The sequence below is a fragment of the Anabrus simplex genome, chromosome 5 (assembly GCF_040414725.1).
Source record: "Anabrus simplex isolate iqAnaSimp1 chromosome 5, ASM4041472v1, whole genome shotgun sequence".
Classification (NCBI taxonomy): Eukaryota; Metazoa; Arthropoda; class Insecta; order Orthoptera; family Tettigoniidae; genus Anabrus; species Anabrus simplex.
Genome location: NC_090269.1, coordinates 445,503,499 through 445,516,602, shown reverse-complemented (window position 1 = coordinate 445,516,602; position 13,104 = coordinate 445,503,499). Strand labels below are relative to the sequence as shown.

The 13,104-nt window shown below is 39.8% G+C and overlaps 1 long non-coding RNA gene across 1 annotated transcript in view; it reads right to left on the bottom strand.

The window, feature by feature from the left end:
- The window catches only part of LOC137501074 (uncharacterized), a 29,423-nt gene extending 18,086 nt beyond the window's left edge, over positions 1 to 11,337 (bottom strand). Inside the window, exon 1 of the long non-coding RNA XR_011018334.1 lies at positions 11,228 to 11,337. This is a non-coding gene — a long non-coding RNA (uncharacterized lncRNA). The remainder of the gene's footprint in view (positions 1 to 11,227) is intronic.
- Positions 11,338 to 13,104: the final 1,767 nt, after the last annotated feature.

The window sequence follows — 13,104 nt, the reverse complement described above, 5'->3', positions numbered from 1 at the left end:
CTGACAAGCAGGTAGGCTGAGGGTAGCCTCGATTGAGTCATGGTCAGCGCTAAGAGTGTTTCTGCCAACATACGCTAACACTAGTTACTGTAGAGAAGAGGAGGTCCAATGTTGCCAGATTTCTGATAGGTTTTAAGCAGAACTGATGTAGATGAAGACCGTTTATGAAATTAGACAAAATAAATGAGTCCACAGGGTCGGTTACTGTTCCAGTGGTTGTAGATTGCCAGGATATGTGCGAATTGAAATCACCGATTAACACAATATCATTGGATTTATTTAGAGCCAAAACCGTTGAATTAAAGCAATTTTCTAACGCTGTGATATCACCGGAGGGTGGGCGGTAGAAGCAGCCAACTAACAAGTTTTTACTTCTGGGGATCGTAATTTCAACCCAGGTTATCTCACATTCAGTTTCTAGGTCGGGCCTGTGACGGGCTTTTAAGTTTATTACTTACTGCAATCATTACACCACCCCCACGCTTACCGGTACCTCTGCTTTTACGGAACACTGAAATGTTAGACGAGAATGGAAGTTCACTGTCCGAGACAAAATCAGGTAACCAAGTTTCAGTGAAACATAAGATATAAAACTCGCTAAATTCAGGTTCACTGAGTACACAGTCAGTTAATTTGTATTTCAGACTCAGGGTATTCTGATAATAAACATTAAGCGGTCCTGGTTTTAAATGAACGTCGCCGGAAAGAAGTAGTAAGACAGCGAACACAGCATGTGAGAAAGCATGGCAACCTTTCGTCCTTTCGCTGGAAGAGACAGGGGCATGGCGAAGCACAGGGAGATCAGAGACGGACAAAGCAGAGAAAATATAATGCCGTTCAGCGAAGCACCATTGCAGTACTGAATCACACGACACTTCACTTGCTTCAGGGATGGTTGTAGATATGAAAGCACAGTACGACACACTTCTATACACAAGAAAGACTAAGAAAAGAAAGTAATATGTCGGAGGTACAAAAACACGCCCGTTCCCAGTTACCGCCATCTTGTAGAGTAGAGTGGGGTCGATTCGTGAACGAATCGTTCATTTGAACGGCTCAAAATAAACAATCGTGTGAATCGATTCGCGGTATGAATGAGTAGTCATTCAAATGAATCGTTGAATCTGGAGTCGCCCGAGTAAAAATGAATCGTCGTTCAAATGATTTGTTGTGAATCGTTGAATTTGGTGATTGTCTGTCGTTGTAGCCAACTCCGCAGGAAGCTGGCAGCGACTATTACCGATCCGTCCCGAAGTTCGCGATGTGTGAGATGAGGGTAATGGTGAGGACGTATGTTTATAACACCTGTGACCTGGCCTTCACGCTGTTGTAAGAAAGGCATTTCCGGCCTACAGTTCAAGTCACCTACAGTATGTATAACACAGAGATGAAACATCAGTTTTACATTTACTGTTGCATAGCTGACTATTCGTCATCGTTCCACATGAGCATTAATAAATACAGCTGGTAATAAGTACGATTTCCTAACATTTTGTACGGCTACAACGTACTGCGCTGTAAAAAAAAATATTGATGTAACTAAATAATGTTTGACTGAGATGAACGAATCGCCTGTTAGAGGGTACAGCAAAGAACAGGTAGAAGGGTATAACAGTAGATCGAAACAATGATGTATGAAAACAATGAGTACATACCTTATGTTGGAAGATTTAGTAGACACATGATGCAAAACATATACTTGGAATTTCACTTGAGTTTATAAATTATAATTGAGGAACACTATCTTCGATAATTTTGTGGACTTAAGGCGTCGTCTCGGCTCAATTAAAGTATTTCCAGCTCTGGAAAAAACACGCTCACACGAAACAGAACTACCAACAACACACAGTCGTCTTAACATCAGCTGGTACAGCCTTGGGTAATAAATTCTTTTCTCTTGCCACCACCTAAAGCAGGGCCTCTCAGGGTGCATGCGCGTGGTGCATGCACTGTGCACGGTGCAAGAGACGACTTGGCTTGGTCGAACAGAGTGCAGACCCCCCACTCCTCGATTTGGAGCAATAGCGCTAACTCTCTCTTTCCTCACGCCTGTCTCGCTCGCTCCGCCTCTCTCCCTCTGCCCCACTTGCGCCGTAGCGCTCCAAATCCAAGCTGACTTGAGCCGAGCATAGGCGAGTTGAGCCGAGCTTAGCCGAGTAGCCCAGAGACGAAGCGTTGATCCGAGCCATTCCGAGCGGCAGCGATGCACAGTGCACGGAGCTCTTGCGCCTCTATCTGCACGCGTGAGATTTTCGGCGTTTGAGAGGCCCTGACCTAAAGGGATCTATTTTCCTTGCCAGCAATGGTTCATCAATATACTTATCATATTCTATTATCGTGTCAGCCAGCGGCGTAACGGGGTTTGTGAAATGTTTAACACTGGAGTCGAACTCTCCCCACAATAAATCTTCATCTGAGTCCTATGCATGTTGTTGCTCCTCTGATTCCCTTACTACCACATCGCAGGAAATTCTTACAGATGCAGCTTTTTGGATAAGCGATTGTTTCGCCTTATTGTACGCTGCAGTAGACAGAAAAGCTTGCTTCTTGAATCTGGGATCGAGCAAGGTGGCTTAAGCTAAAATGGTTCGGTCTTGAATGTCTTTGAACCGTTTATCAAGTTCGGTTTTAATTTTTGCAACCACTGATGATATTTCTTTTGGCTTATTTACATTTTCAATTTTCTCAAAATAATTATTTAAGCACCGAGCAAATAAAATCAGTTTGGAAACAGTCACTTGTTTCTCAGAGCTTACATCCTCGGTGATCTGTAAAAACGGTTTGAGAATTTTGCACATTTCATCCAAAACATCAAAATCTTCACTGGAGAGAATGATCCCGGGATTCACTAGCGCCAAAGTTGACACAACAGCTTCTCTATTTTTCACCACACTTTGAAACATAGCATAGGTGGAATTCTATCTGGTAGGCACCTCTTGCTTAAGAGTTTGCTCTGGAAGTCCCATTTGTTTCTGGACCCCTTTTAATTTAGAAAGAGCACGTGGACTCCGCTTAAGATATTCTACCACATCTTTCACTTTGGTTTTGAGCTCTTTAATTTCCCCTATAGCGTTCTGCACTATAAGATTTAAACTGTGTGCAAAACATGGAATGTGTTGATATCCTAGGTTTCTTGCTGCTGCAATCATATTTGGTGCACTGTCAGACACAACAGCAACTATTTTACTGTCAATTTCCCATTCCTGGCATACCCGCTTTATTTCATTGGCAATGTTTTCTGCACTGTGGCTTTCGTTGTACACGAAACAGTCCAATAAGGCATTACACAATTTGGAGTTTCCATCCAAATAATGAGCAGTTAAGGCAACATAACTTTCAGACGCTCCTGAGGTCCAACTGTCCGTGGTCACGCAGCATGCTGTAGTCTGGGATAAGCTGGCCTTTATTTTGTCTTTAACATTATTATATGTCGAATCGAGAAGTGCATTCGATAAAGTTTCTCGAGAAGGCAATACATAATTTCGATTTAAATGATGCAGCAATTCCCTAAACTCTGGCTGTTCAACTATTCTGAACGAATGATATTGTTTCACAATAAGTTTTAACACAATATTGTCCAACATTTTGCTTTTCGACACTGGAAGAGGTCTGGAAACAAAGTTGCTCATTTTGTTCTGTCCAGTTTTTTGCCTTTTGGCTGGTGGCTGCGATGATTCTTCGGTAGATGTTGAGGGTATAGGTCCAATGGCAGATGCTGAGGGCACCACAGCAGATGTTGAAGGCACAGATGACCTATATTAAACAACTCCTTCTTCGGTATTGGGCTGCGGCATTTCCGGCCTAACAGCAGCAGTAGGATGCTTTGTTTTTAAGTGTCTAGTTAAATTTGAGGTGGTTCCAGCCTTAAAAGAATAAACACCGGAACATATTTCACACTTAGCACGACCGGGACTTATCTCTAGAAAGTATTTCCAGATAAAACTTGTTTTCCTATTACTCCGATCCATTTTGCTCACATAGACAACACGCACAAAAGCTAGGCAAACCACCGAGGACTGAGTTGCTCAAGATATCACGTGACCAGTGTTGCCAACATAGCTTTTTCTCGCTAAATGTAGCTTATTTTAATCCTACGTTTAGCGCCAAGAAAAAAACAATCCCACTTAGAGAGATTGTAGGCTTTAGAAAATTTAGAAGATAGTATGTCGATCCAGGTCAATAAAACCTCGAGAAACCCAGTAGTGTTGTAATCATGAGCAACGTGCTCATGTTAACGTTTGTTGGTTGATGCTGTCGCAGAACACCTACGTGGAGGCATCAAAGTAGTTCGTTATCCAATTCATATCATAAGCAATCTTACATGCAAAACGTCAAAAATATGCAAGAACCTATTTGTATCCATTGTAATTAATATAAGTAAGTAATTCAAATTGAAGAATACCAGGGACACATGCCCTCATGCTTAACCCGCCATTTTGTATCTGTAACCTCTAAGACACCATTCGTTCGCGAAGGTTCAATGGAAGCTGCACATCAATAGAGATTGTGTGGAGCCTGGTGTGTTGGACTTAATAATAAAACTCCTAGACGTCAGGACATGAATAAAGCTCTGATGAGTGTAATAGCTGAAATGTAGCATGCCTTTGTTCATCACGTGGTGGCGGATCGGTCGGTATGTGCGGTATCACTGTCGACAGTCTCGCCATTAATCAGAATGATACGAGCAGCAGTGAAAAAGAGGAGATATGGTGGTGGTGCCGATTATTGTTTTAAGAAGAAGTACAACTAGGCAACCATCCTCTATATAACACTAATCAGAGAGAAAAAATGGAAGGGGTCCAACACTTGGAAGAATGAAGGTATCGGCCAAAGGAAGACAAGGGCCATGAAGGGTGTGAAAATGAAGGACTCCCTAGCCCTCGCAAACCTAATAGCGTCGGGGTCGGAAAAGAACAAGTGTTGACCAAGAGAGGTCGGATAGGATAGATGAAAGTGATTGCCTGGCATAAGTAAGTGTAAGCAATGCCAGGACTCAGCTAAGGGCCCCATGGTTGCCAACCCACGCTCCAAAGTTCAGAGCCCTTGGGCCCCTTTTAGTCGCCTCTTACGACAGGCAGGGGATACAGTGGGTGTTATTCTACCGCCCCCACCCACAGGGGGGGAAGGAGACAAGATCAGAAAAAACAGGAGAGAGAGAGAGAGAGGGGGGAATCCTACTTGGAAGTTCTCCTTTATCAGTTTTTTTTATTTTCCTAAATATTGGCTTTTCAAAACGATGTTTCCGATCTAGAATTTAATTTTCACTGAAATATTGAAAGTGTGAATTTTCCTTTTAAGTGCTGCTGTGAATGATTTATTACGTATTTAACTTTCGGGCATAACCTCAAATCAATCAACCTCCCGTAATTTATTTAAATTTATGAGATGTCAAATTATCCAGATGTGGTAAGTCATTCGCTTGTTGTTTATTCCTCGCAGACAGTGAATATAATTTGCTTCGTAATTCATATCAGCATGGCATTTCATCTACATGTTGATATCAGTGGCATCTGGAAACAGTCTGGCTGCAATCAGGCGAGGTAATGACAGTTCCTACGGTAGTCAACCACACATCAACACGCGGAGGCTCTTGCCATGCGTTCTGAAGTAACCCAGTCATTCTCCAATCAACGTGGTGACCGCGGGCGGATACATGATGTTGTATGTTTCCATCATTGTCTGTTCCCTCGATGATGGTAGAAATACTGGAATATACTTTGATGATGTAACATTATGGCACGTGTCGATGATTTCATTCCATCTCAGTTTTAGGCCTATTTACTATCCGTATGCTCACGAAACTTCAAAATACGTGAACTAACGGTACTCATTTATAATTATTGGTGAAATCTAGTATTACGAATTACTTTGTTTGACAAAACACAATAATTTAATTTTAATTAGAGATACAGTTTACTTTAATGTTGCTAGTGATATTTTGTATTTACACAGAGTAGTGACTAGTGAAGAAACCTTTCACGCATCTATGGATCTTTGGAATCGTTCTCCGTCCGGCTTGAACGAGTCGCGAAAGAACTGGAAAAGAATCGTGAACGAATCGTGAACGAATCGTGAGAATCGATTCGTAATCAATGTTCTGCTATGAGGCTTGCATAACCTCTAGGGGCCAGGTCTATTAGAATCCCTATCAATCAATCAATCAATCAATCAATCAATCAATACTGATCTGCATTTAGGGCAGTCGCCCAGGTGGCAGATTCCCTATCTGTTGCTTTCCTAGCCTTTTCCGAAATGACTTCAAAGAAATTGGAAATTTATTGAACATCTCCCTTGGTAAGTTATTCCAGTCCCTAACTCCCCTTCCTATAAATGAATATTTGCCCCAGTTTGTCCTCTTGAATTCCAACTTTATCTTCATATTGTGATCTTTCCTACTTTTATAGACGCCATTCAAACCTATTCGTCTACTAATGTCATTCCACGCCATCTCTCCGCTGACAGCTCGGAACATACCACTTAGTCGAGCAGCTCTTCTTCTTTCTCTCAATTCTTCCCAACCCAAACATTGCAACATTTTTGTAACGCTACTCTTTTGTCGGAAATCACCCAGAACAAATCGAGCTGCTTTTCTTTGGATTTTTTCCAGTTCTTGAATCAGGTAATCCTGGTGAGGGTCCCATACACTGGAACCATACTCTAGTTGGGGTCTTACCAGAGACTTATATGCACTCTCCTTTACATCCTTACTACAACCCCTAAACACCCTCATAACCATGTGCAGAGATCGGTACCCTTTATTTACAATCCCATTTATGTGATTACCCCAGTGAAGATCTTTCCTTATATTAACACCTAGATACTTACAATGATCCCCAAAAGGAACTTTCACCCCATCAACGCAGTAATTAAAACTGAGAGGACATTTCCTATTTGTAAAACTCACAACCTGACTTTTAGCCCCGTTTATCAACATACCATTGCCTGCTGTCCATCTCACAATATTTTCGAGGTCACGTTGCAGTTGCTCACAATCTTGTAACTTATTTATCACTCTATAGAGAATAACATCATCCGCAAAAAGCCTTACCTCCGATTCCACTCCTTTACTCATATCATTTATATATATAAGAAAACATAAAGGTCCAATAACACTGCCCTGAGGAACTCCCCTCTCAACTATTACAGGGTCAGACAAAGCTTCACCTACTCTAACTCTCTGAGATCTATTTTCTAGAAATATAGCAACCCATTCAGTCACTCTTTTGTCTAGTCCAATTGCACTCATTTTTGCCAGTAGTCTCCCATGATCCACCCTATCAAATGCTTTAGACATGTCAATCGCGATACAGTCCATTTGACCTCCAGAATCCAAGATATCTGCTATATCTTGCTGGAATCCTACAAGTTGAGCTTCAGTGGAATAACCTTTCCTAAAACCAAATTGCCAAATTGTATGAATGAATCGTTCGAATCGATTCTTGAAAATGAATCGTAATGCCCAACCAGCGCCTCCTAGAGAACAAGGCCTGGCAATACGAATGAGAGTAGCTGATGACGTATGTTGAAGTTGGCCTATGCCAGTAACTCAGTTAGCTTGTTGCTGCTTGGTGTATGAGGACGTTTCATCGATTATATTAATGTTAATCGAGTCTTGTGTGTTAACACTCGCTTAATATTCCTATTAGTGTAAGTTCAGTTAAAGGTGATAGTACTTATAAATTGTTGATATTGATAAATTGTGTTTAAAGTGCCGGCATGGCCACCACGTGAGGTTAGAACTGAGTTTATTTTTAATGGTGTGTTGCGATCACTGTTTTTCAAATTATGAATAACGATGCCTCAAAAATGCAGTGTTCCAAAACTATAAGGGCAATTATCGCACTGGCCCTAAAGTGAGTGTTTTCTCGTTTCCAACTGACGACTCGGAGAGAGCTAAGTGTTTAAGACCTATTCGCCGGGATGATTTCGTTCCTTCCAAAACTGCAGAGGTAAGTCTTAGTTATTAGTGTATTATATATGATTCCAATCATTCAATCACTTAAGTTGTGGAATGGTCCTTGAAATGGAGCCCTGTGTTGTAGGTGTGCGAGCTCCATTTCAAAACTGAGGTTGAAAAGACGACCAGCATGTATGATGAGAGAAATGGGAAATTATTGACTGCACCTTTATCTCATCCAAGGCTTGTGAAAGGTTTGTGGATAGGTCTCTTATATCTTTGCTATTGATGAATGAAATAGTAGATTTTTTAGGGTGATTTATATCTTACTGATTTAAGCATTTGCTGTATTGAATTGACCAGTTATTACATTTAGTTTGGAATATGCTGAGTATTCACATTACTTCAAAGGACTACTGTTGTGGGTATAGTGATATTCTGGGAAAACTTACAGGGCCTAAATTATGAAGGTATGTAAGGTATTGGCTTTCAAGTATTCCTTCTGTGCTGGACCCCGTAACTGCACGTGAGCCAGTTCTGTTTATTATATCGCATGAGGGAAAATACCACTTAGTGTGGGTTAATATTTTTAGTTCAGGCTAGACAGCAATGTTATTGTGTTTATTGCAACTATGTTAGGTTCTGTATAATTATTATAAGTTCAATGATTTTTCTCTGTCTCCTTGTGTGCTATTCATTTTATATTAAAATCAACCAGATATATCTAAGACATGACATGGTCCTGTGAAGTAAGTGGTGCCATGAATTAATAGACGAGCGCATTTATATCTAGGCGAATGCATTCTAACTTGGTCTAAACATTTCAGGAGCTGTTCCTTCTCAGTTTCCAAACTGCCCAGAGTACTTGTCTGATACCACATTTGCCCACCGAGAAGCTCCAGACGATAGGCGTTGTCGAGTAGACAATGAAAGTTTGGCCAAGGCTCTTGCTCAAAGTTTAGAGACCTATGAAGCTCATGTCAGTACTGTTTCTTTCAAGAACTTCCAGGAATTTGAAGAAAAATTAAGTTCAATATCTGTAAAACAAGACTGGAACTGCTCTGAAAAGGAACAAATTTAGTAGCTCTATTTTCCATAGTAGTTTCTTTAGAAGCGAATACAGTAATAACACAAGAGCACTTTTATTTTATCATATTTATTGCCAGGTGTTACGTTTTCAGGGAGTGATATTACATTTGAGAGGGCACCTTTTATGTTAAACAGGTATTTTGTCATTTAACAAATACGGTTCATTACCTTGGTGGCACATATCCTACAAAATCATTAACCATCCTTTCCTTTTGTCTGTGGTAAGCTGAGGCTTTCTAATTTTTTTTAGTACATTACTATTATTAATCACTGAGTTGATGAACCTCTATGAATTCCATTCAAAGGGAATGTGTAAACTCTGAATTCAGGGCTAATCACTGTAAGTTCCTTCAGTAGTAAACATTCCTGTTTGAGTAATTGTGAATTCAATTATGAATTTCCTCTTCCAGCATTATAGCCTATTCACACTCTGGTTATGAATTTCCTCTTGGAGAGAGTACTCCTTCCAGCTTTTGTTATGTAATGAATCTAACATGCATCTGTGAAAAATTGGGGATTAATTACTTAATTGATCTCATGTGTGTCATATCTATATAGTGCAGCTGATTCATAAAGCGTGAAATGAGTAGTTCAGTGTGTGTTCTGCTACTTTTTTATTAATGTAATGGCAGGGATGCAAGTTCTTAATATGGTTTCTTAGGATTTTAACAATTACTGTTCATAGAGATTTCCTTTTATATTTTCTTATATAATGTTCACCTCATGTCCATTTCAATTTTAAGCAACCTGGTGAAGTTAAATTGAAAACAATTTCAGAAAATGTCTGGCTGAAGGTCAGTTCAAATGTAATAAGAATTGGCATGCTACTTTTCAAATTTAAGAATTTCAATTTTTTTCCTGTTCTGGTTATTTGAATCAGGATCCAAAATCATATAAGTACATTTATTTACACTAGGGAATGCGAATATAATTTTGATGACTTGATGAACAAACTATTGTTGGCATGTACTATAATCATTCTCTTTGCATAACAGCCAAATTGTGTGGGCTCTTCACGCCCTTAATTTATGTGAGGCTTCTATTGTAAAAAAAATGTTTACCTGTTTTCATGACCGACAACACTGAGCATTACAGCTTGCATGTTCCTGGACTGCTACTAATATACTGTAAGTAAGGTAGTTTATACGTTATTATTTTTATTTAATAGCTTTTTCTGTACTTACATGTTGTTTTTTACCTTTCATCAGCAACTTCAGTTCTGTAAAAGCTTGCTTTTTCTTTTTTTTCGTCGCACCGACAGAGAGGGGTCTTATGGCGAGTTTTGTAAAAGGAACTGATCATTTTTGACTCTTAAATATACGTAAGAAAGTGTCATATAAACATATTATTAAAGTTGTTCAGTATTAAGACTCTTAAAAAATTCTTCTTTGCATTTTTAATTGTTCTTTCTAACTATTACGGTATATTACTCATTTCGCTTCCGATATGCGCGTCTACGAGAAAGAATATTCGTAGAATGCACTTTAACCAACGCATTTTTCAATTTTCGTGAGGAATTAGCTTCATCTACTATCCACTCGCACTGAGCCGTGGTGGTCACGGCTGAGCCCAGTCGCGTGACGTCACGAATCTTATTGCCAGGCCTTGTTCTCTAGGAGGCGCTGGCCCAACTCTATAAGTAGAGCCAACAGTAGAGTTGGGTCGTTCATGAACTAACTAGTTCATTTGAATGACTCGATTATTTGAACTAGTACGAGATCGTTCAAATATTTTGAACGAGTCGATCACGCCAGCATACAGCATATTAAAGGAGGACGAAGATGTAAGCAAGCACCATCTATTGTAAAACTTACGTACTAGCTCAAGTCCGGCACGGAATACTATCTCTCTTGCGCCGCTGGTGCTGTTGCTAAGATAGTTTTACCTATTTCATTTGAACTACTTCGTTCATTTGAACGAAATGCCGCGAGGGCTGCTTCCATGAAGACAGCACAAATGAACTACCTCGTTCATTTGAACGACAAAATAATCTCGCACAAAAATGGCCAATGGCGTGCCATGTTAATGGTCACGTGACAGCACATTTCTAATTTGCTCATGAAATTCCTCATTCATTTGAACTAGTTCATTTGAACGACTCAATGCGATGAACGGTATTGAATGAACTAGTTCAAGCAAATGAACTGACTGGACCCATCCCTAGCCAACAGTAACCCCAAAAGTAAATATACTTACCGTTGCTCTTTTGCATGAATATATGTACAAAACAATGAAGCTTACCTGTTTTCTTATAAGGTCACGGAAGGTATGAAGTTCTTGGTTGAGATCTGGAAGCGTAAAACAGTAAATGCCTGAGATTCGACCTTTACCAGCAGTGTGTCAGAGGGCTGTGGTCACAATACAAAATGAAAGGAATCACATTAACTTGTTAAAATCTGAGTTCTCGCGCCATGCAACGCCAACCACTTCAAAAACAAACTCGAACGGTCAATGGCCCGCACAGCGCCACCTCGTCCTTGTTGTGGCGTTAGGCCAACATCACGATAAGCAGTAGGATCTCAGAGGCTATAAGGAGAAATGTCAAACAATTACATTCGAAAAGGGCACGAAATAGGAACATGAGGGGTACACTGCTTGGCTGTTGTGGTTAGGCGTAAATTAAAATACGAACGTGGACATATGGTTAAAATTTGTAAACATTTTCGTAATACACAGGTAATTGATACCTGCAGTTTCGAGAGACACTGTTACACAAAGCATGGCCTTCATCTAAACAATTCAGGTAAACGAAAGATAGCAAATATTGTTCTAGATTTTATTAATCTTAAGATATGTACTGTAAAAAAGGCAACACCCTTGAGTTATAATACTGACCAGGAAAACTAGTAGAAAGAGCCAGCTGTACTTCAAGCTGGCTCAGCCAACTAGAAAATAAAACTCAGGAAAGTAAGGAATTTCAAGTTACCCAATTGCAACAGTCAAGTTTTAGGGAGGAAGGGGGTCTGAGATTGCTCTTGGTAAACTGTCAGAGTGTAGTAAATAAACAATTAAAATTTGGTACATTGATGGAATCTTAAGAGACTGATGTGGTGATAGGAGTGGAATCGTGGTTGAGAGAAGGGGTGGGTAATAGAGAAGTATTTCCAGAAGGGTACACAGTCTATCGTAGAGACCGAGAAGATAAAAAGGGAGGGGGGGGTGTTTATTCTGGTGAAGGAAAATTATTGTTCACATGAATGGTTTACCGATGAAAGGGATGAAATATTAGGGATAAAATTAATTTGTGATACGGTGATATGAAGGAGGTGGGAATTATACGAACATACAGGCCTGGAAGAGAGGAAAGAGACATGGAAATATTTGAGAAAATAATAGATTATACTCATAAAAACAATAATAATGATGTGGTTATAATTGGGGGAGATCTAAACTTGCCGGAAGTTGAATGGAATGGAGCTGCAAGTGAAGCCCATGAACAGAAACTGGCAAATAAGTTAATTTGGGAGGGAGGATTTGGACATGTAGTACAAGAACCAACTCGTCTCAATAACTTACTAGAAGTATTCTTGGTTAAACCATGGGAAATTGTTGATAAAACTGAGGTAATTGAAGGAATAGCTGACCATAAGGCTGTAATAATGGATGTGGGACTGGTACCAAAAAGGCTTAATAAGAGGGTCACACAAGACAAGAAATTGTACAGAAAAACTAAAGTTGATGAATTTGGGACTTACGGTACCTTAAATCACAATTCAGTTGTTGGATAAGTGAAGGGAGTAATGTGGATACACTTTGGGCTAAATTCAAAGGAATCATTTGGGAAGGAGAGAATAGATTTGTACCTGTTAAGAAGGGTAAAATGACCTCAGACCCTGTTTATTATACAAGGGAAATAAGAAAATTAAAAAGAAAATGTAGAATAGTAAACAGGAAAATAAAAGAAGGTAGGGAGAGTAGAGAAAGTAGAAAACAGCTAATGAGGGAACTGAATAGAGTGAAAAAGGAAGCAAAAGAGAATTATATGAATGGCTTTCTTCAAGAGCATAATGACCACAAAGGGAAATGGAAAATGCTGTATTCATAAATCAGGAATCAAAAAGGAAAAGGAATCCAAATTCCTACAATGGTGGGAGAAGGGGGTGAACACTATTTAACAG